This window comes from Asterias amurensis, chromosome 2, assembly GCF_032118995.1.
Source record: "Asterias amurensis chromosome 2, ASM3211899v1".
Classification (NCBI taxonomy): domain Eukaryota; kingdom Metazoa; phylum Echinodermata; class Asteroidea; order Forcipulatida; family Asteriidae; genus Asterias; species Asterias amurensis.
This window is the reverse complement of record NC_092649.1, coordinates 14,895,615-14,921,306: the sequence shown is the minus strand read 5'-3', so window position 1 is coordinate 14,921,306 and position 25,692 is coordinate 14,895,615. Positions and strand designations below refer to the sequence as shown.

Here is a 25,692-nt window from a genome sequence, read left to right as displayed (position 1 = left end):
TATAGCTGCTCTTTGGTGCAATCTTGGGGGTCTGAGGGTTGATGTGCCCCCCTCTCAGATGTTGGAATTTAATCCATATTTCAAGCTATGATGCACCATTTTTTTTTTTTTTGCTATCATGGTTATTGTACGTACAAAATAAAATAAAAATCAATTCATAGCTTCGTGATATCCGTACTTTTTCTGCATTATAATGCTAAGACGGCGTTTCGGGTGGATCAAGACAATATTGAAATTTTAGGGGGTGGGGTTGGTGGGTGTGGCCCATCTATTAAAAATGGAGCCTGCTATAAATCTTACCAAGTAAGTACACATTGTCTTAAAGGCAATGGACACTATTGGCAATTACTCAAAATAATTATTAGCATAAAACGTTACTTTGTAACAAGTAATTGGGAGAGGTTGGTTGTATAAAACATTGTGAGAAACGGCTCCCTCTGAAGTGACGTAGTTTTCGAGAAAGAAGTAATTGTCCACGAATTTGATTTCGAGACCTCAAGTTTAGAATTTAAGGTTCCGAAATCAAGCATCTGAAAGCACTCAACTTTGTGTGACAAGGGTGTCTTTTCTTTCATAGTTATCCCGCAACTCCGACAACCAATCGAGCTAAAATTTTCACAGGTTTGCTAATTTATCCATATGTTGATATACACCAAGTGAGAAGACTGGTCTTGGACAACTGCCAACAGTGTCCACTGTCTTTAAAGGCCCTGGCATTTTTTGCACTGTGGTGCAATCTTATGCCAATAAAGAGGCATATAATGGAACAGAACATAAAACCTTTGTGAGCAGCAGTAGAAACCTTTTTGTTTACAGCACAAGGTGTGGATCTATGACACGAGTTTTAGTGGGAAAATCTGTCAAAGAGTGAGCATGCGAGTGTGAATTCTTCACGGCATGGGTCCTGGCCCGCTTAAGGGCCCGGGCAAATGTTGCATTCTAAATGCTCTGTAGTGCAATCTTAGGCCAATAAGAGGCAATGGAACAGAACACAAGCCTTTAAAATGTGAGCAGCAGTAGAACCTTTGCAGTAGAAAGTTATGTCATCCTTTGCCCCAACGATGGTGGGACACAAGGTTTGGTCTTACCATGGAGGAATAAATGGTCTTACACAGTGCAAAACGTGGGCTTCATGATAAAGGTGGTCACAAAGATGTGGGGGGGGGGGAGTGGGGACTTTGATATTGCGTCCCCCGCCCTCTAAAAGTTGGGGCCTTTATTCGGACGACCGAACGAAAGCTTTCCATATCCATGTTTTGATTGGCCAACCGAGGTGAGCTCAGACCAATCAAAACAAACCCAGCTTTTCAGTCACTGCATTTATCCAATGGTATCATTGCACCTGTCTTTATCCTTGTGGATAAAGTCACTGGCTCAGTCTATCACGCGCCCTAAAAAAGTAGGCTAAATGACGAAGAAAGATCACAAGAGGTCGCTGTTTGAAGCAGCTATCAGCAGGACGACTACAGTCACGATCAAAGACTTGGAACCAAGTGTACAGTGTATGCAGATGACTGACATGTCCCTAAATAAGTAGGCATACGTTATAAACAAAATACATTATCGTTTTACAATTTTTTTTTTACATTGATCCATGTCACTTTTAGTTATTATATATATTTTTTTACAATCTGTGTGAACGGACTCAGTGATGTGTACGGCCGGCTCAGCGTACTTCATAGATCAAGGAATAGTGTCTGTATCACAACAATAAACGGGGCAGCACACTAATTGACCTATTTATGTGTAAACTGTTGATGCATTGTTACTTTTGTACTTTTGCAATAGGAGAGAGTAATATGACGCTGCCCGTACTTATTAATTTGTCAAGCAACCACATCCTGGGTTGGCTAACTACCCGGTCCGGCGTGATACTCAAACGGGAAACGAGTATGGTATGACCCATTTGCAGGATGCTTTCAGGCACAGTCCTGATATAATAGGGTTTTTTTTCTTCTTTTTCTTCGCTAGGGGTTTCAAAAAATAAGTCGACGGAGCCGATCGAGATAAAGCCAAATTTGAAGACGCGCGCCGCTAAAATAGTACATTTTTATTTCAACAGAGGGCGCAATGCTCCAGTTTTGTTTAATGCATTCTTACAATAGAGCTCTGAGTTTTTATGTCACATTTGAATTTTTATTTATGCAAACTGCGAGGGGTTTTATTCGAGTATCAATGTAACAAATTTAAAAAGCCTATACAAACATCTATGAATAAACTTTACTGAAATTGTTTTTGATCCATAAAAATAGGATATAATAGCAGAAGAGATCATCTAACTGAATGTGTGACTTCGGTAAAATCCATCAATCAGTATGAACGGGCAACGAGGGGAGAAAATTTGACATAACTACTAAATCGAGGAAAGCTTTAGAGATGCATGGGAGCTATTGGATAATGCAGTTGCACCATGGGAATGACGAGGCGTGCCCATGTCGCCGTTTCCTTTCCTGTAAAGTGTTTTATGTTGAGGACAACATCATATTTCCATGATGAGTAAATAGCAAAGATCACCAGGACACTGTTTATTTTATATTCAGGGGGCCTGTGTATTTATTTTATGTCACTTGATTTTTGATTTTTTAAATTTGTTTTGGTGGGGGGGGGGGGGGGATGGGCCATGGGTATTTTTTTGTACGCCAACATTGCTTATCAAAGGGCAATTTTGTTCTTTCTAAATCGATTAAGAAAAGGGAATCCTTAAGGACAAAATAATTATGGTAATTAGTGAGAATGGCAATTCTTTACTTTTTGACAGAAAACAAATTTGCGGCCGGGAAGGGGATTGTATTTGGGTTGTTGGCGTGGCTTCGATAAAGGCAAACTCTGTTGTAAGTAAAGCTGAGATATTAATCATCGCTAACTCCTTTATATAGAACCACAAATTTTTCATTTGATCACCAAATCAAATAAGTTTATCATCAATTAGTTGAGAAAAAGGGCCTTGCCGCTATGACGTCAATGTTGCCAGGCGATATACCATTAGGTAACGTTAGACCAATCACCGCTCTCCTTCTATCGCCTTTTGGCTAAGATCACGTGGTATGTTATATGGGGCGGATTTCGTCGGACTCCCAACCTCCCTTGTTGCATGTATCTTTGTGTAGCGGCCGTATATTCTGCTTTGTTATGGATGTACACACGATAAACAGCCGTTGCACCGGTTCCTTCGCTTAGCGGAGCTAGCTTCAGCCAAAACCCACATATTTCTCGTCAAATACCTCTGATATTTTGCTTCTGTGGATGCCAGTTCTGGATGACAGTATTCCATGCATGCGGGAGGGGGAGCTTTGACCCACTGGAGGTGTTTTGAGGTAGAATATTAGGTGAAATCACAGTTTTCTAAGGTGAGCTGAGTTACTTTTTTTGCCCTGTCGTTCATTTTTAGCATTGCCATTGATTGAATGCAATACACTACACACTGGCAATTGGAACAACACTAAACCACAGCAGTTTATAGTCACACGCCTTTCTTTCATGTGTGTACAGTGTGCACACTACTTCGGCGATAAAATACCAAACACTAACCAATCCATGGTTGGTTGTTTACTTGTTTACAAATCTACTCCCTTTGATTTGTTGATAAATCAGAAAAAGAGTGACGTCAACAAAGAACAATATAATTTATTTGCTAATTTAGTAATTAGTATTATTAATTACTCCTACTAGTCCTAGAACTATTTTGGTTTCGTCCGGCTATCGTCTCTCGTTAACGTTACGGGATACGATAGCCGGACGAAACCTAAGTAGTTCTAGGAGTAATTATAACACCCCTTGCAAAGATTCTGCCTGCTCATTGGTTTAGAGCGCGTCACATGACATGTCTTCGTTTTGCTACACGACGGCCGTCGGTTTGCCATGCGCTAGTCCGAAGACTAGCACATGGCGCCGTGCGCTAGTCCGACAGACTAGCACACGGCGTGCAGTACCCAGACGTCCGTTGCGTGTACGAGGATCATAAATTAATAGTCTGTAACCATTTCGGATTGCACGACACTACATGCAACACAGTAAGTAAAAGTGTTTGCAACCTGTATTCGCATCGTCCGTGGATTGTAGCATTCAGGTCTGTAACTTAATAATAATAGTACAGTATTTAGAAATGTTTGGGGTGTTATAAAACAAATATTGACTGCTTTTACTCGTGCAATGGTTAAAAACTATGACTCCCTCAGTGATCCCCGTAGCGTTCTATTTTCCCTCGGCTTCGCCTCGGGAAAATAGAACGCTCCGGGGATCACCTCGGGAGTCATAGTTTTAACCATAGCACTCGAAGCAGTCAATATTTGTATACTATTAAATAGGCCTAGTACTAGGAAGTAGTAACTAGTAGTAGTAGTATCTTCCTTAATATTTAAAAACATTGTTGATTGTTGAGTGTTCACTGACTGTAGTAGTGTTATGTTGACTGTTGTGTTGTTAAAGACTGTGTAGGCGGCCCCTAACTGTTAATAATAAAAAATAGTATACACATTATAATGAATGTTTATGAGTGCAATGGTACGAATATGTTCATGAGTTGAAAGATGGAATGTTCTATTCAATGAGGCGGAGCCGAGTTGAATGGAACATTCCAGCTTTCAACGAATGAACATATTCGCACCATTGCACGAATGAAAAACATTCATTATTTGTTTTATATAACATCCAAGTAGATCTTTGTCATTTTGATTGAAAGATACAACTTTCAAAACAAACAAAGCGTAGGCCTACAATTTTTAATTGTAGAAGCCGAATGCTAGTAATTTTACTAATATGCCTTGCAGTAACACTGCTGCGTTACCAAAGACACGCGCACGCAGTGATGTTTTTACTCAGCTTTTTCGTTCCATCCGAAAAGTACTATTGCACGCTGGCAGCGTGCCAGCGTGCAATGGTACTTTTCGGATGGAACGAAAAAGCACGGTGAGTGACTCAGCGTGCAATGGTACTTTTATTTGCTATCACGTGACGGACAATCCTCCAATCAAATGGCAAGGATCTGCGTGGGTGTTATATAATATGACATGACGTCATGAATGTAATTTTAGTTTTTGTAACTCAACATGAAGTTGAATTACTTGCATATAAAGTGACAAAAAGTGACAAAATTAAATTTAATTATTGTTGTTTAAATGTTGTTATCTCCTCACTCATCGAAAAAATCCTCACACAAAGTTACTTGGGCCTACACTAGCGGACTAGTTTTACCAATGCAGACATGACTGACTCATTTCCTGACACAACAACAGTTGAGTAATAATAGTATTTTTCTCTTACCAAAATGACCAACTTCCGTACCAACATGACCAACATTGCTCTAACTTTACAAGCAACATCCTTTCATTAAGATGCAAAGTCATTTGACCCTTGTATTTATAGGCCTACTACAGTGATGATTTCGAGGAAGTACCCATACGAGGAACGAGTACTCGCAAATCACTCGAAGCAACTCGTTTACCACACTCGAGTTTTGCGTGCGTGGAGCGAGCGAGTGCGAGCGAGGAACGGGGGAGTTCGAGGGAGATTCAAGGGCTATCATTTTGTCCCATACTGTACACAGTGACTTGTTGTACATTATACAGTAATGTATTGTAGGATATTGTGTAAGCTCAGTACATATTATGTACGAATTATTAACCAGAGCTCACCTTTGCCGGTAGTATAAACGGTCGCACGATGGAAATCTTGAGGCAGTCCTAAAAAACGCTGAGGCCTATTATAAGCTGTGGTTTTTATGATCGCGCGTCAAGACCATCGCGCAACCATAACGTGACCGACTATAAACCAGCCTTAACACTAGTCCGGATGATTGTCACATAAAAACTGACTGTGCTACATGATGTACACCACTTCTCGATTTGCTCTGTGGGATACTAAAACTCTTGTTTAAAATCTGGACAACCGGGGCTCGAATTTAAGATCAAATTCATTCCACAAGACTGCAGGGCTTGTAGCTCAAATTGTTTACCGCACCAGAATTTATTATACAAGACCAGAATGTAAGTGAGAAAGAAGCGTTCTACACAGTTCAACATGTAAACTGTTTTTATTTGAGAAAATAGTATTAGCTGTTGCAAACAACTTACCAACCAAATGGACCGATGGTATAAATGCAAACAATAGGCCTGTTTAGAGTGTGATGTACTTCAATACTCAACAAAGAAAAAAAAAAAAATCAAAAATAGTTTCGCTTTTCCTATTGGTGGAGCGTGCGTCACCTGGGGGTGTTTAAACAGTTGATTATGACCAGCTGGAGCTGTTTAAAATAACCTGTTGTTTTTGGATACGTTTGTGCGGGTAAGCCCACAACCTCGTTCCCAGGGATGATCTAATCTCTTCGTGCTATTTTAACTGTCTGTATTAAATTTTTGTGTATGTATCGGCAGCAATTTGTGTGCATTCGCTCGCAATTCATGCATGTTGGCCCTATATACTACATGTGGCCTGTGAAGTGGGAGAACCCTAGTACTTAAATGACAGGTCCACATGAAAGCTAGATCAGCAGCGATGCGAAGAGAAAAGTATAGAGCGGTGTAGATCAAACTCATTTATTGTAAGATTATGAACACAGATGTTGGCATTACAGAGAGGGACAAGAAATGTCTAACATCGAAGAATGTGGGTACCATCTGGGGGGGGGGGGGGGGGGGTTACATGTGTGTGACTAATATTTATAGATTACTTGGAAATCAGAGCTTGTTGAACACCGACAAGTAATGTGAAAATAAATAAGGATATTCATTGATTTTTACTTTTGTGCATCAATTTGTACTGTTTGGTTTGGGTGTATACACACAAATTTACCCAAACAAAGGCTTATTGAGAACTAGCTGTTTGTTTTGCAGTATCATCTTACACTTCTTGGGGGTTTCATTTGAGTACCTGTTCAAGTATTTTAAATGACCATCCATTTTTGTGTGGGTAGTTTAAGATAAGGGAACACTCTATGATTGTGAAAATAGCCTTAATTAACAATCTTGCAACATGTAATTAAGAAAAGGAATAATGATGGCGTGGGTTGTTAATGTATGATGGACAGTGTAACAAAAACTATGACAAAGTTTATTTCTTGATAGGTGATACATGTACCATGTGGGCGGAAAACTAATGACAAGCTCAAAGATCAACTTTTGATTTATAATTGCCTGTCCAGAAGAGTGACTCCAAAAAGGCCTAACTAGTTTTTCTAATAATTTCTAATAAATCCTCAAGATGAACATTAATGACAGCCAGATACGTAACTGCATACAGAACATGTTGTGAGACTTAACATTGTTAAATTTCATTTTTCCCAACCCGGACCACAAAAGAAACAAAATGGACTCTGCATCAATATCACAACTTGTCATGCTTGTTTTGTCATGGGAACAAGTTGATTATTTTTTTTTTTAAAGGAAAAACAGTTATAAAAAAGGAGTACAAAGGTTTTTATGTTTGTGGGCAGAAAATTGCATTGCGACCTTGATATGTGTGTCAGTAAATAATCCATTCACTAGTCCAGGGACTGGGTATTTCAATCGCAGATTGTGCAGGGAGGTGTGAAGTATGAGTTCAAAAAGGAGTTTCTTATCATGTAGTTTTCAGAATCATATATTATGTATGTTAGTAGGCGTCACATTGTTACGCTTGGCCCTGGTAGTTGTTGTTGTCAGATGAAGTAAACAGTACTTCAGATATTTGTTTAGCTCATGTAATGAACAGCGTAGAATTTACTGAGTATAAATAAATGTTTTCGAAAGTGCTCTTTTTAGGGAAGTACATGTAGATCTATGCATCTAACTGGTGCTTTTAAAGGATAATTACTAAATTTATTAGACAATTTTATCTGTGAATAAATAAGAGTAACCCTAAAGTAGAAACAATAAACTTCATTGAATGATTGTTTTCATCTCCCATTTGTTACTTGTGTCGGATTGGAAGCATTTCCGAGAAATTAACGTGCAAGGGCAAAACTACTTTTTAACATTCGTTCCTACCCTAAATTTTGGAGCATGTCCCTACATGTGTACCAACCCTAAATTTGTTGTTTGTGTAATTGGAAACACATATTATTTTGTTCGGCCCAATTGGCATAATTATGCCCTCTGATTCTGAAATTTGTGTGTATGGCGCACCATCCAGCTGAAATTTACTTGTAATGCCAATGCGACAAACCGATTGAGCGCAAGTTTTTTTTTAGAGTGAAAGAATTTCAAACACCCAAGTCAAAATATTACTGACAACAGGTGTTTGGGTTAAAAATAAAGTCTTTTGATATTCTCTAAAATGACCAATTGTTTGGATTGAATTCTGGGTTTGAAAGATTTTAATGAAGGATGATCCAAGCAAATTTTTAAAACGAGAATGCAATTGTGTTCTTGACACAACGACACCACTTGTTTACTTGTTCAATATCATTTCTTTACCCAATGAGTAGGGATGAGGACATGCTTCCACGCCCCCTCTTGCTTCTTTAAAATAGTAACTACTATTTCATTTTAACTTTTTACCAAGACTATTTTGGGTCAAAATAGACCTTTGTATAATTCAAACTAAGACTTTTGATTAAAAAGAATGAACAAATTGTCAACCATCTCAAATAATTGTCAGCCAAATTTTGGTATCCATGGTTAAATTTTTATTAAATTATGACTTCGCAGTTGAACTTGCATCCATTAGGTGACATTCTGGGATTGGAGACAAACTCAGCTGTGCTAATAACATAAATCATAATGACAGGAACAGAAGGGGACTGTGTATGGTATGAATTATGATTAAAGGGAGGGCGGGAAAGGAATGGGAGTAGCGTACATGTATGAAGGCCAAGGGTTGAGAAGAAATCAATGAAAGCTTCATTATTCATGTATAGAGATGTTTCTGATGGCCGCTTTGTAAATGCCAGTTGCCAGATAAATTAACGCTCCTTTACAAGTATCTGGCATCCCTTTTTAGTTGGGTTTAATAGGAAAGGAAGTCAAATGAGGAAACTCTCTCGTAGGCAGTAGGGGATGATGATGAATGCATGGTCTTGCTTTGTGTGTAGGCCATGGTCATCTGTGGATGAAAGATACATGTAGCTAAGGTCATGATAGCCTGTACAACAATTAACTTTTACCTATGGAATGCATTCACTGTTCTTTGTTCTATTTTCCAAATGCTAAAGTTGAAGATATTTAATGGTAGTGGACACTATTGGTAATTCCTCAAAATAATTATTAGCATAAAAACTTACTTGGTAACAAGCAATGGGGAGAGGTTGATAGTATAAAAGATTGTGAGAAACGGCTCCCACTGTAGTGACGTAGTTTTCGAGAAAGAATTAATTTTCCACGGATTTGATTTTGAGACCTCAGATTTAGAAAGTGAGGTCTCAAAATCAACCATCTGAAAGCCCACAATTTTATGTGACAAGGGGTGTTTTTTCTTTCAGTATTATCTCACAACTTTGATGACCAATTGAGGTCAAACTTTCACAGGTTTGTTATCTTATGCATATTGTTGAGATACAACGAGAGGACTGGTCTTTGACAATTACCAATAGTGTCCAGTGTCTTTAAATACAACATGTACATCTTTTAACCTCCAAATGGACACTGTATTCAATGTCAATTTTATACTGAAGTATTGAATACTTATTAAATACTTTATACTCAATTTATTTGACATTTTTGTTTTACCCAAACACCAGTACATTGTTATGAGCATGCACTGAAGGAAAACAATATCACAGGCTACTTAGGTAGGAATCGAACCCACAACATGGTATTTAATGGGCACATTTTTTAATCGCAACACCAACTTTGTGTGACCAATGACATGAGGCCTGTTTGAATCCTTATATATGTTTTAGTTAGCGGGCCACACATATTATTTTCCAATCAATTGTAATTTAGAGATTCAAATATCTCAATTTGTGCAAAATTTTGTGTCTTGTTCAATAAATAGTCTGAAATACGTACACTACCAGTCAAGCTGGCTCAGCAAAAGTTGTGAATCAAATCAAATGAAAATTTATTTTGGATGGCTGAAGTGTATGAAGCCTTACCAATTTAATTACACCATTTCAGCACTCGTACAGTACATTTGCATTCGCTTCCCCGTTAAATTATTTTGCCAATCACAACTGTTTTAAAAGTGCACACTAATAGTAAGAATACAAACCAAGATCTCTACTTATTTTTGGTAAATTTATTATTCAGAATGTAAACTTAATTCCGGACTTGAAAGTTTTCAACCTTAAAATCTGATTACTCAATTTAGTTCAAAGCTCACTATAAAATTGTGTACATTCAAGTAGGAACATATTTGTTTATGTAGTCTATTTGAACTGGAGTAGAGGTTTTATTCTGAGGTATAATTAACTTACGCTGTAACGTGTTATCCACATGAGTAGCAAAATGAAGCTTGTTTGTCTAGCCACTGGCACTTGGTGAATTAAAAAATTAATGAGGGTAAAAAATATGGAAGTGTTTTGTCGGCCGGTCGGCCTCCGTGCATAATTGTATGACTTACAAGAATATTTTTCTGTTGAAAGGAGACCATCCAGACTTTCTGAATTTGTCCAAGCATGGAGGAACTTGCACATTTTTCACTTTTACTTGGATGAGATGAATGCAAGGTTGAAGTTAGTTCATGCAGACACGGACCCTTGGCGTGTGTTGAGGATCAGTAGAAAACTTAATTAAAAAGTAAGGTCACTATGTACGGGTCAGTTTGGTCGGTAGATATCATGCGCACTTGTATCGTGTAATGTAACATTCATGTAAATAAGTGGTAGTGAGTTCAGGTGTACATGTATATAGGGTAGACTAAATAATAATAATAATCTGACATTCAAAGACCTTTTCCGGGAGGTTGCAAAGTGCTACACAGATTCAAGATCAAAACCAGTGATGGCAAAACAAAATTAATGGTTGGGGCACCAAGGCCAAAACCAAGCACCACAAAAGCCATGGCCTCTGTGTATTTCTGGGCTTGTGCAGCCTAAGTGGGTTTTCTCATTTTTCTTTTCCTACTGTTTTTGTTTTCATCAGTGTCTCTTATGTTAATAAGTTCACATTTCAAGCCTTTTTATGTGTGAAATCTCTTGATTTCATTACATTTAAAAGTCAGATAACAAAGCTTGTACAGTAGCAGGCCTGCTTACATTTTTCACATTTTAGTGTGTCATGGCCGAGCGGTTAAGAGCATCGGATTCAAGCTCTGGTGTTTGATTGGCGGAGTGTGTGGGTTCGAATCCCGGTCGTGCGTGACACTTGCTACGTAAAATTGGGGAGGTACTGCTTTCTGCTCTACCGGCCATTCTTCGGATTGATAATACCCAAGCCTACGTCCGTGTGGACTGTAAAAGGGTTAGGTGTAGGAGTAGGTGGCAACGGCCCCTGGAAAAAAATAATTTAGCCTTAACCTTGAAGTGGCCTTCAAAGCCTTGTGTTTGGCGACTTGCATACAAAAAAAAAAAAGAAAAAAAAAAAAGAAGAGATTTCAACACTCCCTTTAAACAGGAAATGTTGTAAAACCTTTCTTGGACAAAGTATTTTTTCTTTCAGATTCACTTTGTCAGAATCATTCTTCTGGGATGTGATTTAGAAACCCAAAGAACCCTTTAGTATAAAATAATTATTTATAAATAACTATCAGTAAGTTTTGATACTCAGAGTTGGCAACCATGCATTAATTCTACAGAATAATAATCCCCAGAGTGGCTGTGCATAAGGCACTTGACAGCTCACTTGAAACTAGCACCAATGGGGAGGAACCTTGCCAAGCAGCTGTCCTCTCTATGAATTCAATCTAATTCAATTTCACACAAGGTTATGACGCCAACATGCTGAAATTAAAATTTGTCATTACATTGTGCATGCTGATGGATTCTAAAGTAGGTAGATATTATAGTTTGTTCGTTTATTTCCCCCAAAAGGATGTGAAAGTAAGTAGTTGATAAATTTGATTTTATTAGAGGAGTCGTTGAGTGTGGGGTTTGTTGAATCATTTATTCAACGGGCAGCTTAACTTCATCAAAATGTGTTGTGTGCTGTGCGAGTATGTCATTCAGATGATGTAATCTCAGGTGAGATGATAGTGCAGTTTGGAGCACTACCGACAATGAATTGTTTGTGACCATCACAAGAAAAAAAATAAAGCGATAATTTTTTATCTGAGACCATAATAATGTTTTTTATTTTTCAAAGGGGTTAAAGACACAGGACACTATTGTCAAAGACCAATCTTCTTTCTTGGTGTATCTCAACAGTGCATAAACTAACAAGTCTGTGAAAATTTGAGCTCAATTGGTTGTCAAAGTTCCGAGATAATAATGAAAGAAAAAATTGCCTGGTCACATGAAGTTGTGTGCTTTCAGATGCTTGATTTCGAGACCTCAAAATCTAATTTTGAGGTCTCGAAATCAAATTCGTGGAAAATTACTTCTTTACTTAAGAGAGAGCCGTTTCTCACAATGTTATATAATATCAACAGCTCGCCATTACTCGTAACCAAGTAAGGTTTTATTTATGCTAAAAATAATTATTTTGAGTGATTATTTTGAGTAGTTACCAATAGAGTCCACTGCCTGTAAGTTTAAATACACCATTACACAAACAAAAAGGTCTATTCCCCTCTGTACATCAGAAGATCTCAGCATAATCTCAAAATAATAAAATCTAAATAAACAACCTGGACAAAAAACAATGTATCTCCCTTTATGGTCATCATGATCAGAAATTTAATTTCTTTGCACTACTTTCATCAAGCCCCAAGTTATTTTCCCTCATGTTTACAATAACATCTCTGGTGTACTGTTCTGTTGGAGGCAGCAGATTGGAGGGTAGATGACCTGCAGAAGCCTCCATTGATATTTCTATGATTTTCTGTTTGTCTCTGGAGTGTCTTGGGACGAAACTAGGCACACCCTGAAGACTGTCACATAACATTTCATTCCCAGTAGATGGAATCAACGCAATAGTGTGAACTTTAATCATGTTTGAGGTATACCCTCATTTTGTGCTCATTTCAGGGCATTTTCCTTCAAGTTATGGATGTACATTCATGTGTCACAAACAATTTGTATATCACACCGTGCTTGTTTTTGCATGCCCGTTTCATCAGTTTTCATCAGTTTTCATCAATCATGTTCAATTCGGGCTACAAAGCAAGAAGAATAAATGAAATTTCTGACTGTTCAATATCTACTTGGTGAAAGAATGCAGTTAATAAACCATGCTCTTTGATTATTGCATTTCTCTAGTTTTTTTTTCAAAAGTTCCTTGGGATCAATAACCCCAGGGGTTTATGTGAAAATAGTTTGAATTCAATTTTCAAACTCTTTGTAAGCATTGAATTGCAACCCTTGATCTGAGGAAAATTCTCTTACATGTATTTAAAATAGTATAAACTATCTGACAAACAAGTTGAATAAAGAGACATTAGGGGACACTTATTGTTTAATCCAAAATTGTGTGATGCTCCTGCTAAAACCAAGCACTGCAGTTCCTGCCATAACTGTAGACTTTGTTTATTTTTTTTATTGTAGAATTTAGGCCAATATAAGTTAAAATTTCCTCAATAACATTGTTTTGTAAGACATCGCATCACATTTAAACAGGGAATGATGTTTTCGATTGTTCTCACTTCTGAATGCTATTTTACGACTTTGGAGAACTCCTCAATTTGGAGGCTGCACATAAAACCACTGCATTGAACAGACGGACACAACTTAAGTGAGCAACTTAAAAAGTAAAGTTACACTTGGTCAAGTGTAAGCATCCCCCAAGTTCGTATAATAGATTCAATTAGGATTGATCAAGTCTCTGAGGTCATTAAGGATTCATATTCCTACCTGTTTGCCCTTTTAGTTCAAACCTGTAAAAACAAAGTGCTGTTTAGCCACGTATAATTGCGTACTGACCCTGTTTTAATTACGGGGCAAGTTGATGCGAGCACTTAGCGGGAGATAAACGAGGCTGCTCCTGGCTTTAAAGTTGTCTTGTCTTTGATGGTCCATTAACACATACCCCCTGCCCTCCTGCTTGGTCCATTCTCATCCACAGGGCATTAGGCCAAATAAGAAACTAAACATGTGTAGCGTCCCCGCCTGCTTCCTAAAAAAAAAAAAAAAAAAAAACTTTGAAAGAAAGCCAGTCTGGTTGTCTTAATTCGTGTGTCAGGCATCCAATTTAAAAAAAAAAGAAAAAATCTTCTTTTCTTTTTTCCCCAAAAGGGCAGGACCCTATTGAATTGATTTGGCCTTATATTTCAACCCTGTATACATGTAATCCTGCTCTGATTTGAGTGGCGTTCGTGATCAGAAGCTATGAAGTACTTGGCAGTGAAAGACTCAATACTGTTTAGCGCTGTATCCTGCCAGGTGCTCTCATACATAGTATGTCATCCTGCACTAATCCTTACATTATTGAAGTTGTGAACAGCGGCTCAAGGCGCCCTCGTGTGATAATTTACTCATTTTTGGGTGTGGTCTGAAAATGAAGTGCGGTAAACAAGAAATTTAAAGTTATCCCCTGTAATTGGCAGTGATTTAATATAGTAACCATCCTTTCTCTATGATGTATCAAGAAACCGACCTCAGTTTTAGCATAGACTTTAAATTGATCATCCAGAGTCCATCACATTGGGTGGGGGTCAAATTTCAGTAAGTGTGAATTCTTTCTAGTTTCTTTTAAAGGGAAGGTACACGCTTGGTGATTGTCAAAGACCAGTCTTCTCACTTGGTGTATCCCATCATGTGCAGAAAATAACAAGCCTGTGAAAAATTTGGCTCAATCGGTCATCGAAGTTGCTAGAAAATGATGTAAGAAAAAACACCCTTGTTGGACGAATTTGTGTGCTTTCAGATAGAAATAAAAGACTTCTAGCTAGAAGTCTTTATTATTTTAGTGAGAAATGACCTCTTTCTAAAAAACTACATTACTTCAGAGGGAGTCGTTTCCCACAATATGATCAACAGCCCTCCAGTGCTCGTTACCAAGTCAATTTTTAAGTTAATATTTGTTTTGAGTAATTACCAAACGTGTACGTGTACCTTCCCTTTAACATAAATCTTGCAGTCTGTAAACCTACATACACTATGTAATATACTAACTTAAAATGCGACACCTATTTTCAAAATATCTGTTTAGATCTACAATACTATTCAATTATTCTAACAACTCGACCCTGGTTTACTTTTGAAACATCAAAACTTAAGATGAAAGTTATTTTTGTTAGGAGGTTGATTTTGATAACATTAGTTTGACACTTGATGTCGTAAAGAAATCATTCATAGACAATCAATCAGTCAACACTGTCTGTGATTCAATGCACATTATGTAAGGGTAACTATTTAAATATAAATATGAATAGTAAACTTGCGGGTACAACCATGAGTAAAATCTCTTTGGAAGGAGTGGTGGCTCTGAAAAAAGCCATGCACTTTGCTTGTCTTCATGCTAAATATTATGAAGTTCGCAATCAGAGTTAGAACAGATCAAACCAAGTTAAATCTCACCCATTTCCCCCCATAGGGTCGAACGGGTAGACCATGCATAATAAGTCCTGAGGCGCTTTAAGCCATGCTCAAGATTATGATCACAAATTTCAGACTTGAACAGGCTGTGTGTGTTTTAATCAATGGCAGTACAATCCCAAGTACATGTACGGGTTGCTAGCCAACTCCCAACCCCCATCCCATCCCATCCCCATCCCACTGTTTTGATTACAATTCTCAGATGAGTGGGACCATCTTCCTCCATGGTTGGACACGCTGTGCATTTTAATCAATGAGGCTCTGCCATTTCAGAGTAAAAGCTACCGCTCACTCCCCCATCCTTCCTTCCTCCCACCCCCTTGTAAATATGCACACAAATTTCTTACTTCAGTACAGGTACAAGCTTTCCAATTGTAGTGCTAACCCTGCAGAGTTTAATCCTACTTCGAAGCAGGGGTAGTCATTTCCTGGGGAATGGCTTTTCCAGGGTTAGCAATTTAGGTGTGACTAGGTCATCTGAATTTCATCTTGTTTGAAACCGAATGGGGCATCTGTGTGCTAAACACAATGTTAAATTATATCTATTATCTCACTGTGCTCACAACATATCACATGTAATTGTACATTCATAAATACCTCAGACAGTTTCACTATTCCTACTGGTGGAGAGCGTGTCACGTGTCACGTGGGTGTGTATAAACCTTTGTTTATGACCGGTAGAAAGTGTTAATTCATGGGCGTGACACGCGACTTTGTACCTGTTCTTATAAGACAGTTTCTCCATTCCTATTGGTCGAGAGCAACAGCTGAAACAGTTGTGCCACATCACGCGATACGCGCGACGCGCACAACATTCCCTTACAAGGAGTTGTTTACCCGAGGGCGGCGGAGGGCTTTACCATGTGTTGAAAGAAATCATTTACATGTAACAGTTATAATTTTTGCATTTATTTTACTTTTTGACCAAAAAGTGATGATGTTTTTGACCGAAAAGGTATTTTTGAATGGGAATCAAAGTGTGTTGAATCGGTTCTCAACTAGTGGTTTAAACCCGCCAAAGCCTGGTTCTTTATAATTTTCCTCGACTTTGTCTCGGTAAAATTATCAAGAACCAGGCCTCGTTGGGATTTAACCACGAGTTGAAAACCTCTTCACCACACATTGGTTCCCTTATGTATGTAGTGTCAGTGCAAACCATTTTCACAATTTGAATCATCTGTTTCTACACTGCTTCAAGGAAACACACGGTATGAATTGTAACAGATTTGGTTTTGTAGCACTCTCCCATGTCTTAATATCAATCATGCAGGTTTTTTTTGCGGGCTGGCGAATTTGTTTAGAAGTACCCAGCAACCAGTTTGGAAAAAATGAAGATTTAACACTGTTCTCTTAATGCACCATCTCTATGCTACAAACGTACATGTACGTGTACTTACTGTATGTGAGTATTTAATGTAGTAAAATGTTGTACAGAACACATGCAGTACATTACATAGTAGCGCGCATGATTGCATAATTTTCACATCATGGTTATGGACTAAAAAGTTCATTTATAATCAACAGAATTGAAGCAAGCATTCCTTTCTGCATAACTGCACTTGAGGTGAACACAGTGCACAGGAGTCTAAGATTAAAATAGCTGAAATTAAAGCCGAATAAAAATGCCAAGTTGTTAGGCATATGGCAGCCGGCGTGCTATACATGTAAGTACTATGGTGGAAGTAATTTCATCCTGAATATGAAATGTGAAAGGTTATTGGGCAGCTGGTTGAGGCTAGTCTCAGTAAAGAGCTACCCTGGGAGAGATAGTCCGATGCACCGTGGAGTGTATACTTGCTGCTAGAGTGTTCTCACAACGGGGGTACCGTGGAGGAAATTGTGAGGAGAGAAATCAATGGAGCGGGAACCAGTGATAGAGGGAACCAGTGTGGAGGGTTTCAGTGAGGTTTATTAGTGAGGTGAAGCCAGACGTTTTACTTGCTGCTAGAGTGTCTTCACTTTGGAGGAAATTGTGATATGAAAACGGGAACCAGTGATGAAGGGAACCTGTAGGGAGTGTGGAGGGATTATCATTCAGTGAAGTTGAACAGTGAGGTGAAACCAGTCGTTTTACATGAATGTCAAATGCAAGGGGGTACTGTGGAGGATTTTGTGAGGAGACAATTGGGAGCGGGAACCAGTGATGAAGGGAACCAGCATGGAGTGAGGTTGGGCAGTGAGGTGTAAAGCCATACAATGCATGTCAAATGCAAAGAAGCGTGATGTGTACCATTTTGTTGTGAACTTGTTATTATTTGATGCAAATGTCTCTGGGGAAAAATTTAATGTCTAATTAGCGATGCTGGCGTATCAGATAACTTGTTTAACTTGCGTTGGCTACCAGTGATTGTGAGCAATTATTTTCTGTTGGATGGGTTATTGACATCATCAAGTTATGACTTATACACATGTGTAGTACAGTACTCTAGGCTCTCTACAAGATTTTTCAAAACTACGGTGAGGCCTCGGAATTTGTGACCTTGATTTAAACAAATGTTTTGCTTTAAAAGGGGTGGGGGGGGGGATGGAATCTGTCTCAATCCATGCATATTACATTTATAAGGGAGAATCCTGGTGCAGTATTTTCAAGGCATTGTTGAACAATTTTAAACCATTTCCTTAAATCATGGAAACATCAATGGACACCACTAGACCGTGCCAATGTCAGGTTCAGGAACCTTAATACAAACACTGATACAGGTGTTTTGTCTGTAAGCGGAACAATTCATGTGTACAACGTAAAGGACTTCCACTGCATTATAACCTTCTGAAAGGGTTACTGCAGAACTCTGTGCTCAGTATGTTTGAACGGATCGCTTGTAAAATATCTGTAAACCATGAAGCAACCATGAGGCTGTCACTGGTGGCTCATAATCTGAACGCACTTGGTTAGAAATGCTTTCCTCAGCCATTAAAGTATTTATGTGCACTCAGGCTTAAAGGATGGAAAGACTACTGTAAAAGATGACCCAGAACATAAAGGAAGTCTTGAATAAAACAAGACACTCGGGCTGATAATGAGACAACCTCCTGGACTCTTCCTCTACTGTGAAGCGTTACTGAGTTAGATTAATCATTAAATAAATGAATCATTTATATTTCGGGTTGGCTTTGTGTGAAGAGTGCCAATTTTTTACATTTATAGTGGATGTGTCAACTCTGTGATTTAAAGGCAGGGCATGCTTTTGGTTTGTCAAGGACCAGTATCCTCACATGCATAAAAAAAAAAAACATCTTACAGTACATGATATGCAAAAAAATAATTAGTTAAAAAAATTCTAACATAGAATTGTGCGCTTTCAAATGCATGAGATTTGAGTGAGAATGGCTTCATGACTGAAGCCTTTCTCAGATTCAAATTATTTGGTGCATAATTTGCTCTTTCTCTTAATCATAACTTTAAAGGGCGCCGTTTCTAACAATTTTTTTTATAATTACATGTACCAACAGCTTTCCAGTGTTCTGTACCTAGTAAGTTTTTATGGTAATTAATTTTCATGAAGTATTCATCAAGAGGATGTCTCTGGTCATAGCAATTTCCAATAGGCACTAACCTTCAGAAATCTGAGAAATTATTCACATGGATCGTTTCTCAAAGTAAAATGATTTGGGGAGAAAACATTTCCAGACGATATTCCTTCGAAGAAAATCTTTTCTGAAAATGTTATCCTACATGTATCAACTGCCTCACAGTGCTTTTCCTCACCAAGTAAATTTTTTGGGTAATTTATTTTTACAAAAAGTTGCCAATCTATGACCCTACCTTTTTAGCCCAGTTCATACTTCCTGCGAATGCAAATGGGAAGTGAATGTTAATGTCACAAATTAGCAACAAATAATTCACAGCTGTTGAGATTTGCTCAACTCACTTGCAATATCGCTGCGAAAGGAGAGTTGTGACGTCGAATTCACTTCAAATTCGCTTCGCATTCACAGGAAGTATGAACCGGGCTTTACTAAACCTGAGTATTTGTGAAAGTTATGACACTTGGACAAGAGGTGGTGATATAGTTACACACAGTTTCATCTCGATGTTATGAACAATGTTGCCACAACGAGTCAACTTCTTAGTTTGCAATAGGTCAGAGCAAGTCGACTTCTTAATTTGCTAGATTAGGGCAAGTCGACTTCTTTGTTTGCAAAAGGTCGGGACAAGTCGACTTCTTAATTTGGGCAAAAACAGCCTAGGTGTAAACCCTGAAAAGTTTAAACAACTGAAAGTTGTTTTCTTGTAAATGTCTTGGAGAGAGATGTCTGCAGAGAAGATGTTTCCTTGGCCACTATACCACGTGAGGATGTTGAACAAATTGAAGTCAGTACACATCTTCACTCTTGAAGGAACACATTGAGTAGGCCTCACTGTTTCTTTGAAAAAGGACAGGTAATTTGATTTCATCTTTACTCGTCCTTCCATTTAGCTGACAGGTTTGCAATCAGTTTACATTGAAGGACTGTACTAAAGGCACTTCTTAAAGTGTAAAATATGTTGTTGCAGGCCTGAATGCTTCGTTTTTGAAAGGACAATGGGCACCAAGGCATTTTCTCCTTGGTAAAGGCCACCCTATGAAGACATTGTAAATTTCTACTGGAAGATTTCAAGGGCAACAAGGCAATAACCAGGGGGCATGAAGGCAATAGCCTTTGTTGCCTCTGTCTCTGTGAAGTATCAGCCCTGTTGTTCTACATGTATTATTCATTGAATTTACTTTCCGGAATTTATTTTCCCTTGCCATGGAGGCTGTTTTTGTTCACTTCAGCTTTTTTGATAAATTTTGAAGTTCATTGCCCTCCTGCAGGTGGTTGGAAAATGTTTTTGTATTGAAAAAGTTTTTTTTGCAGTATCAGTTTATGGGAGAAAAAAAGCTAAGAATTGTTGTCATCAAGTTCAAAATTTTCTATCAAAACAACTCTAGGCTCCCCCTTGTTATTCTGACAACCGCATACCCCTAGATCTGATGTAGAAAAACAAGCACTCAAGCAAGTTTATTTTTAAACATGAACACGACACAATCCTATAAAAAACTAGGTAATATGCAAAGCCAGCCCCCACTTTTTGCATTTATACAGAGTGTTTGCTTTTTGGCCCCTGGATCCAGCCAATTTGTTATTGAGTGTATTATTGTACATGAGTGACTGTTATTATGAATGAACCCCTTATGATATTGTTGGATCAGGTCAGATCCCGGTCTATTGTGTGGTGACGTCCGTTGTGTAGGAGGAAAGTCAAATTGTGACCGTGACATCATCGGGGTCCCTGACGTACGTAATGTGGACACGTCCTCATACAGATACACCAGCGCAGCAACATGCAGATAGGAAGTGCATACTTGTGTGCGTCAATGTTTAACCATTGCGGTGATATAGCTAGTGTGTTATCAGTGGTTGGATATTACATTGTATAAAGGGAGCTTGGATTCCAATGAGTGCTTAGGTGTTGATATCTCCCTGGAGTGTGATTAGAGTGGATTGTATAGTAGTAGCCCCTGATGATGATAGCGTGGCTTGGATTTACTTTGTGAACACTAATAGAAACTTGCTGATGAAATTTGTCTAATATTTGAAGGTAAGAAAACAGGGAATTGCAGTAATGTAAACGATTGTATGTGCACTGTCATGTGATGTACATGTAGGATGTACTGTAATCTACATTTAATGTTTATATTATGTAAACTGCAATGAACTTCATTGGCATCAATCTTGTTTGATAATTTGCAGTTGCAAGAAGTAGAGTGTTAATTATAAAGCACTAAATCTTGTACGTAGACATAATGCGCTGTGTGTACACTATGCATGAGACGCATTAACTACAAGACAGCAATGCCAATATTCAATGCTTGTTGATCCCTATCAACCTTTAAACCTGCAGTGAGAGGCACAAAGTGTGATAGACACATACATAAAGAGACTCTGAATTAGGAAATACATGTAGGAATTTGTGAATACGAGAGTAAATTAAAAAAAAACACTGTAATAACAGGAATACCGACATGAACATGAATCAGCAAAATTCTTACTAAATAATAGCCTACAAAATCTTTTCAGTTGGTCAGCCCTTGTTTTCAATAAAATTATCCTCCCCTTTTTTCAAGAGTAAAATATGATGCCTGTTGATCCCTTTCCACCTTTAAACCAACGGTGAGATGCACACACTGTGGTATACACGTAGGAAGAGACTCTATTTGTGAATTAGGCATTGGTAAGACATTGCGTGTCAGTTTGATTGATTGGTTAGATAGAGTGTGAAGGTCAAACCATCTTCACCTCTAGTTGCTCTTGGTAAAAAACGACAGGCTGACTGGAGTACGTATTAATAACAAGCATACATGGACATGAGTTACGGTACGATTGGAGGATATTTTGGTAACTTTTCACTTCGGCTTTGACACCTTCAGTCGTGTTTAAAAAAAAAATAAGCAATCGATCTGTTACTCAGCCTATCAATGTTTTTTATTAGAAGTTGCATGAAGATTCAGGGGTTATATAGGGTGCAATCGTTTAGTTTCCCTGGGCCGACCCCGGTGTGTGGCGTTTTTTTTCTTTCTAGGACGAACGTGGGTTAATATCTGCACACGCTGATCGTCCTGGAAAAAAACCCCGTCGTACACCGGGGTCGACCCAGGGAAGCTAACCTTAATTAAGACATGGCTTTTAAGATGCATGTATCCGCCCACTGAACTATGTATTGTGTTGTCACGTGCCAGACTACTGGCATGCGTATTCATCATAGTAAAGTGTATTTAGATAAGACTGCACAATTAGCGTAGCCTCAATTACAAGGTTGTCTTGTTTGTCCACATACGTGTACATATGGAATGCGTCCATGCACATGCAGTACACTAATTCCACACACGAACAGACTCGGTGCATGGGTCCATGCGTGTTTGTCGTCTGTGCGGACTGAGTGTGTGCATGGGGCTGTGTGCGTGTGCGTGTTTGTCAACCGTGCGCGTGTGCATGTTTGTCGACCGTGTGGACTGTGCAGTTGGACTGTCAGGCAATGGTCGAATGTACTTAAGCGCTGGCTTTCTGGCTGGCTCGCTGTGCTTGGATTCTTGTGAGTGTTCATCTTTATCGTTCTTCGGATTCGCATTAAATACAGCCTTGTAATCAAGGCTACAATTAGGGCGGCTACTGCATGTGATATTTCCGGGTGTATTCTGATGGCTTTGTTGTGGGGCGATATTTTGGTAATAGGGCCTAGTTTGACTGGTGGATTGTATGTCATTTATGAGATTTTTCTACTGATAAAAAGCAATCTTGCCTCAAGCATGTAATTGGTATGATACACAATAGGCCTACAAAAGGAAATCATATCCTGGAATGCTTTATGTGTGTTTAGTGATATGGCTCATCAGTGTAAAAAGGAAGTGAACTTGCCAGTTTTACAATTACGTTTATCCGATCGTTTTTTTTTTTCACTATCTGTGTCAGGTTCACAGTGGCCTTGGTTCCCAATCAAAATTATTCCCATAGACTTTAAGATTTTCCAATGGAAGTGCACTTTTGCAAAAATGAAATGGCCATGAAGGATAGAATTCCAGACATGTGATGTGTGAATTGTGTCAAAAAAAAAAAAATTTGTTCGTTAACCTTTGAATGCACCCTTGATTTAAACATTCCTGCAGTCCAATGGACTACTCCATGTTCAGCCACTGGAACCGTCAAATTGGAACATTCCTGCATGTACCGGTCCATCTATTTGAGACAGTACCAAGTACATGTACACGATTTTTGTCCTTTACCCCAAAAACAATATTTGTGGGAACCCATTGTTTGAAAACAATAGTTTTTGTTGATGTAGGAGAGGCACATAGTCTATTCATGGACACACAGGAGGAAGTATTCCATGTTCCATAGACTATTCAACTACCATAATGGGTAGAACTCTGTTGAGGTTCGTCAACCACTTTTTTGGTTGTGTACTCGACAACATTTTTAGAGAGTTACATGTTACTTGATTTCCAAGTATTAGGTCCTCTGGACAAAATTATAAAAGACTTTTGATTTGAAATATCCTGAAAAGTTTGTTAAACCCTGCTCACCAGTAGATGCCTGTCAGCCCTTGTTTACTTGATTAAAATGTGCTAACTCTTTTCCAAGGGTATGTTGGTCAATGGATGTGCGCTGAGCTACATCATGAACATGTAATTCCCCCGCCCCGCCCCCCCCCCCCCCTGATGTTTTTTTTTATTTGTGTCTATAGGCCCATTCACATGAGCGCTGCAAACGAGGGTCCCATGCGATTTCGTAACATCGATGTTATGAAAACGCAAATCCACGTCGTGTGAATGCTGTATATGTTACGATATTACCTGGGTCCCGTGTTGTTCATAACACAGATCGAGAACTCCTCCAAAAAATCGCATCGATGTTATAATCACGGGGAGCCATCGTCTGAACCGAATGCCTGCGATCGTAACGAGGGACCGCTGCGTTGACACGTGAAGAACTATGGAGGAAGAAATAGCATGCATATACATGTACATATACCATAGAGTTATATATAAGAACTAGAGGGCGCACGAGTGATGCTTCGTGCACAGCGCCACGGGAATGCAAGATGAATATGAAATATACACGTTTGATTTTTTTTCTACTGAACGCTTACGCGATGCTGTTTGTTCAACTTACAAAATGGCCGCACAAACACACGCTGTGAGATGCCAGTTTTGTCAACTTAGAAAATGGCCGCCTACGCGCATGCCGGAGCGCGTATATAGGCCAGTGCGCCCTCTAGTTCTTATATATAACTCTATGACATGTACATACATGTATATCTGCTCAACTCCGATCCGTTTGGACTACGATCCGTTTGGCTGGTGGGTTTTGTGGTCGGATGCTATTTGGGTGGTCATTTGGCAAGGCTTTTAGATGTTTTAATTCACCATTTGTTATGTCTCATCAATAATTCCATATCTAAAAAACATTTTCATTCAACAATGTAGCGTTTTTAACATCCAAAAATCTATTTGAATCGTGGAATTTTGTGTTTTTCTTCGACTCGAACATAGTGACTCGACGTTGCTGGATCGCTGCATTTCAAGACAAGCTCAAACCTTGAAGCAAAACATCGTTCAATCGCAAGCAGAATACGGCTGCCTACGCGCATGCCGGAGCGCGTATGTAGGCCAGTGCGCCCTCTAGTTCTTATATATAACTCTATGACATGACATGTATATCTGCTCAACTATGATCCGTTTGGACTACGATCCGTTTGGCTGGTGGGTTTTGTGGCCGGATGCTAGACCAGCCCAAACCTTGAAGCAAAAACATCGTTCAACCGGAAGCAGAATACGTCATTTGGCTAAGCTTTTCGATGTTTTAATTCATTATTTGGTATGTCTCATCAATAATTTCATATCAAAAAGCATTTCCATTCAACAATGTAGCATTTTTAACGTCCAAAAAGCTATTTGAATCGTGGAATTTTGTGTTTTTCTTTTTTTTAGCTTCGAAAACGTAACCCCCCTTTCCGCCGGCTGCCGGGATGAGAGTTACGTTATCGCAAATGTTTTTAAAATATTCTACATTTTATGTGACTTAATTGATTTCAATGAAATTGATTTATTTTATTCCTTTTAACTGTAAGGTTTTTGTTTTAACTCAAACCTCTTGCTTGTAGACTTTTGTCCATGCAGTAGGCCTACCCAAACGAGGGACGTATGTTTACATGTATGTGTGTGCAGGTTGTGTGAATGCTCGCTAAAAAATCGCACGCGGTAAAGACCGTGACAGACGGCTGGCGCCCTTAACCAGGGACCCGCGTTTGCAGCGCTCGTGTGAAAGGGGCTTTTGTGTAATCAGGCGTATATATCTAGTTCATTGTCATCAGTTGTGAAGTGTGCACTGAACAAAAATAGGTTATAATCACTGTAGTTGCTGTGAAAAGAGACAGTTCAGACAAAAGGGTGTTGATACATGTACATGGATCCCAGACAGGAATGTGTTAATGAGAGCATAATAATGTGCAAATGTAGCATCCGTGCTTCATACATATAGACCTTTCCCAGGATATGCTAATTACAAAACATTCATAGGCCACGGTGTATGGTTCGTTTTTGAAAGGGCAAGGGCATCAAGGCATTTTTTTCCTAGGGCATGGAGGCAATCGCCTTTGTTGCCTCTGTTGCCACCGTTAAGTATCGGACCTACATTCTGGCATGTACAGACACTGGTGGTTGGCAAATCCCATAGAGATGTGCACTACTGCA

At 38.8% G+C, this 25,692-nt stretch overlaps 1 protein-coding gene across 1 annotated transcript in view; it reads left to right on the top strand.

Moving 5' to 3' along the window:
* Positions 1-3,103: 3,103 nt before the first annotated feature.
* The window catches only part of LOC139950567 (plasma membrane calcium-transporting ATPase 3-like), a 116,298-nt gene continuing 93,709 nt past the window's right edge, over positions 3,104-25,692 (top strand). Inside the window, exon 1 of the mRNA XM_071949318.1 lies at positions 3,104-3,347. The gene's annotated coding sequence lies outside the window, so the exon portion shown is untranslated. The remainder of the gene's footprint in view (positions 3,348-25,692) is intronic.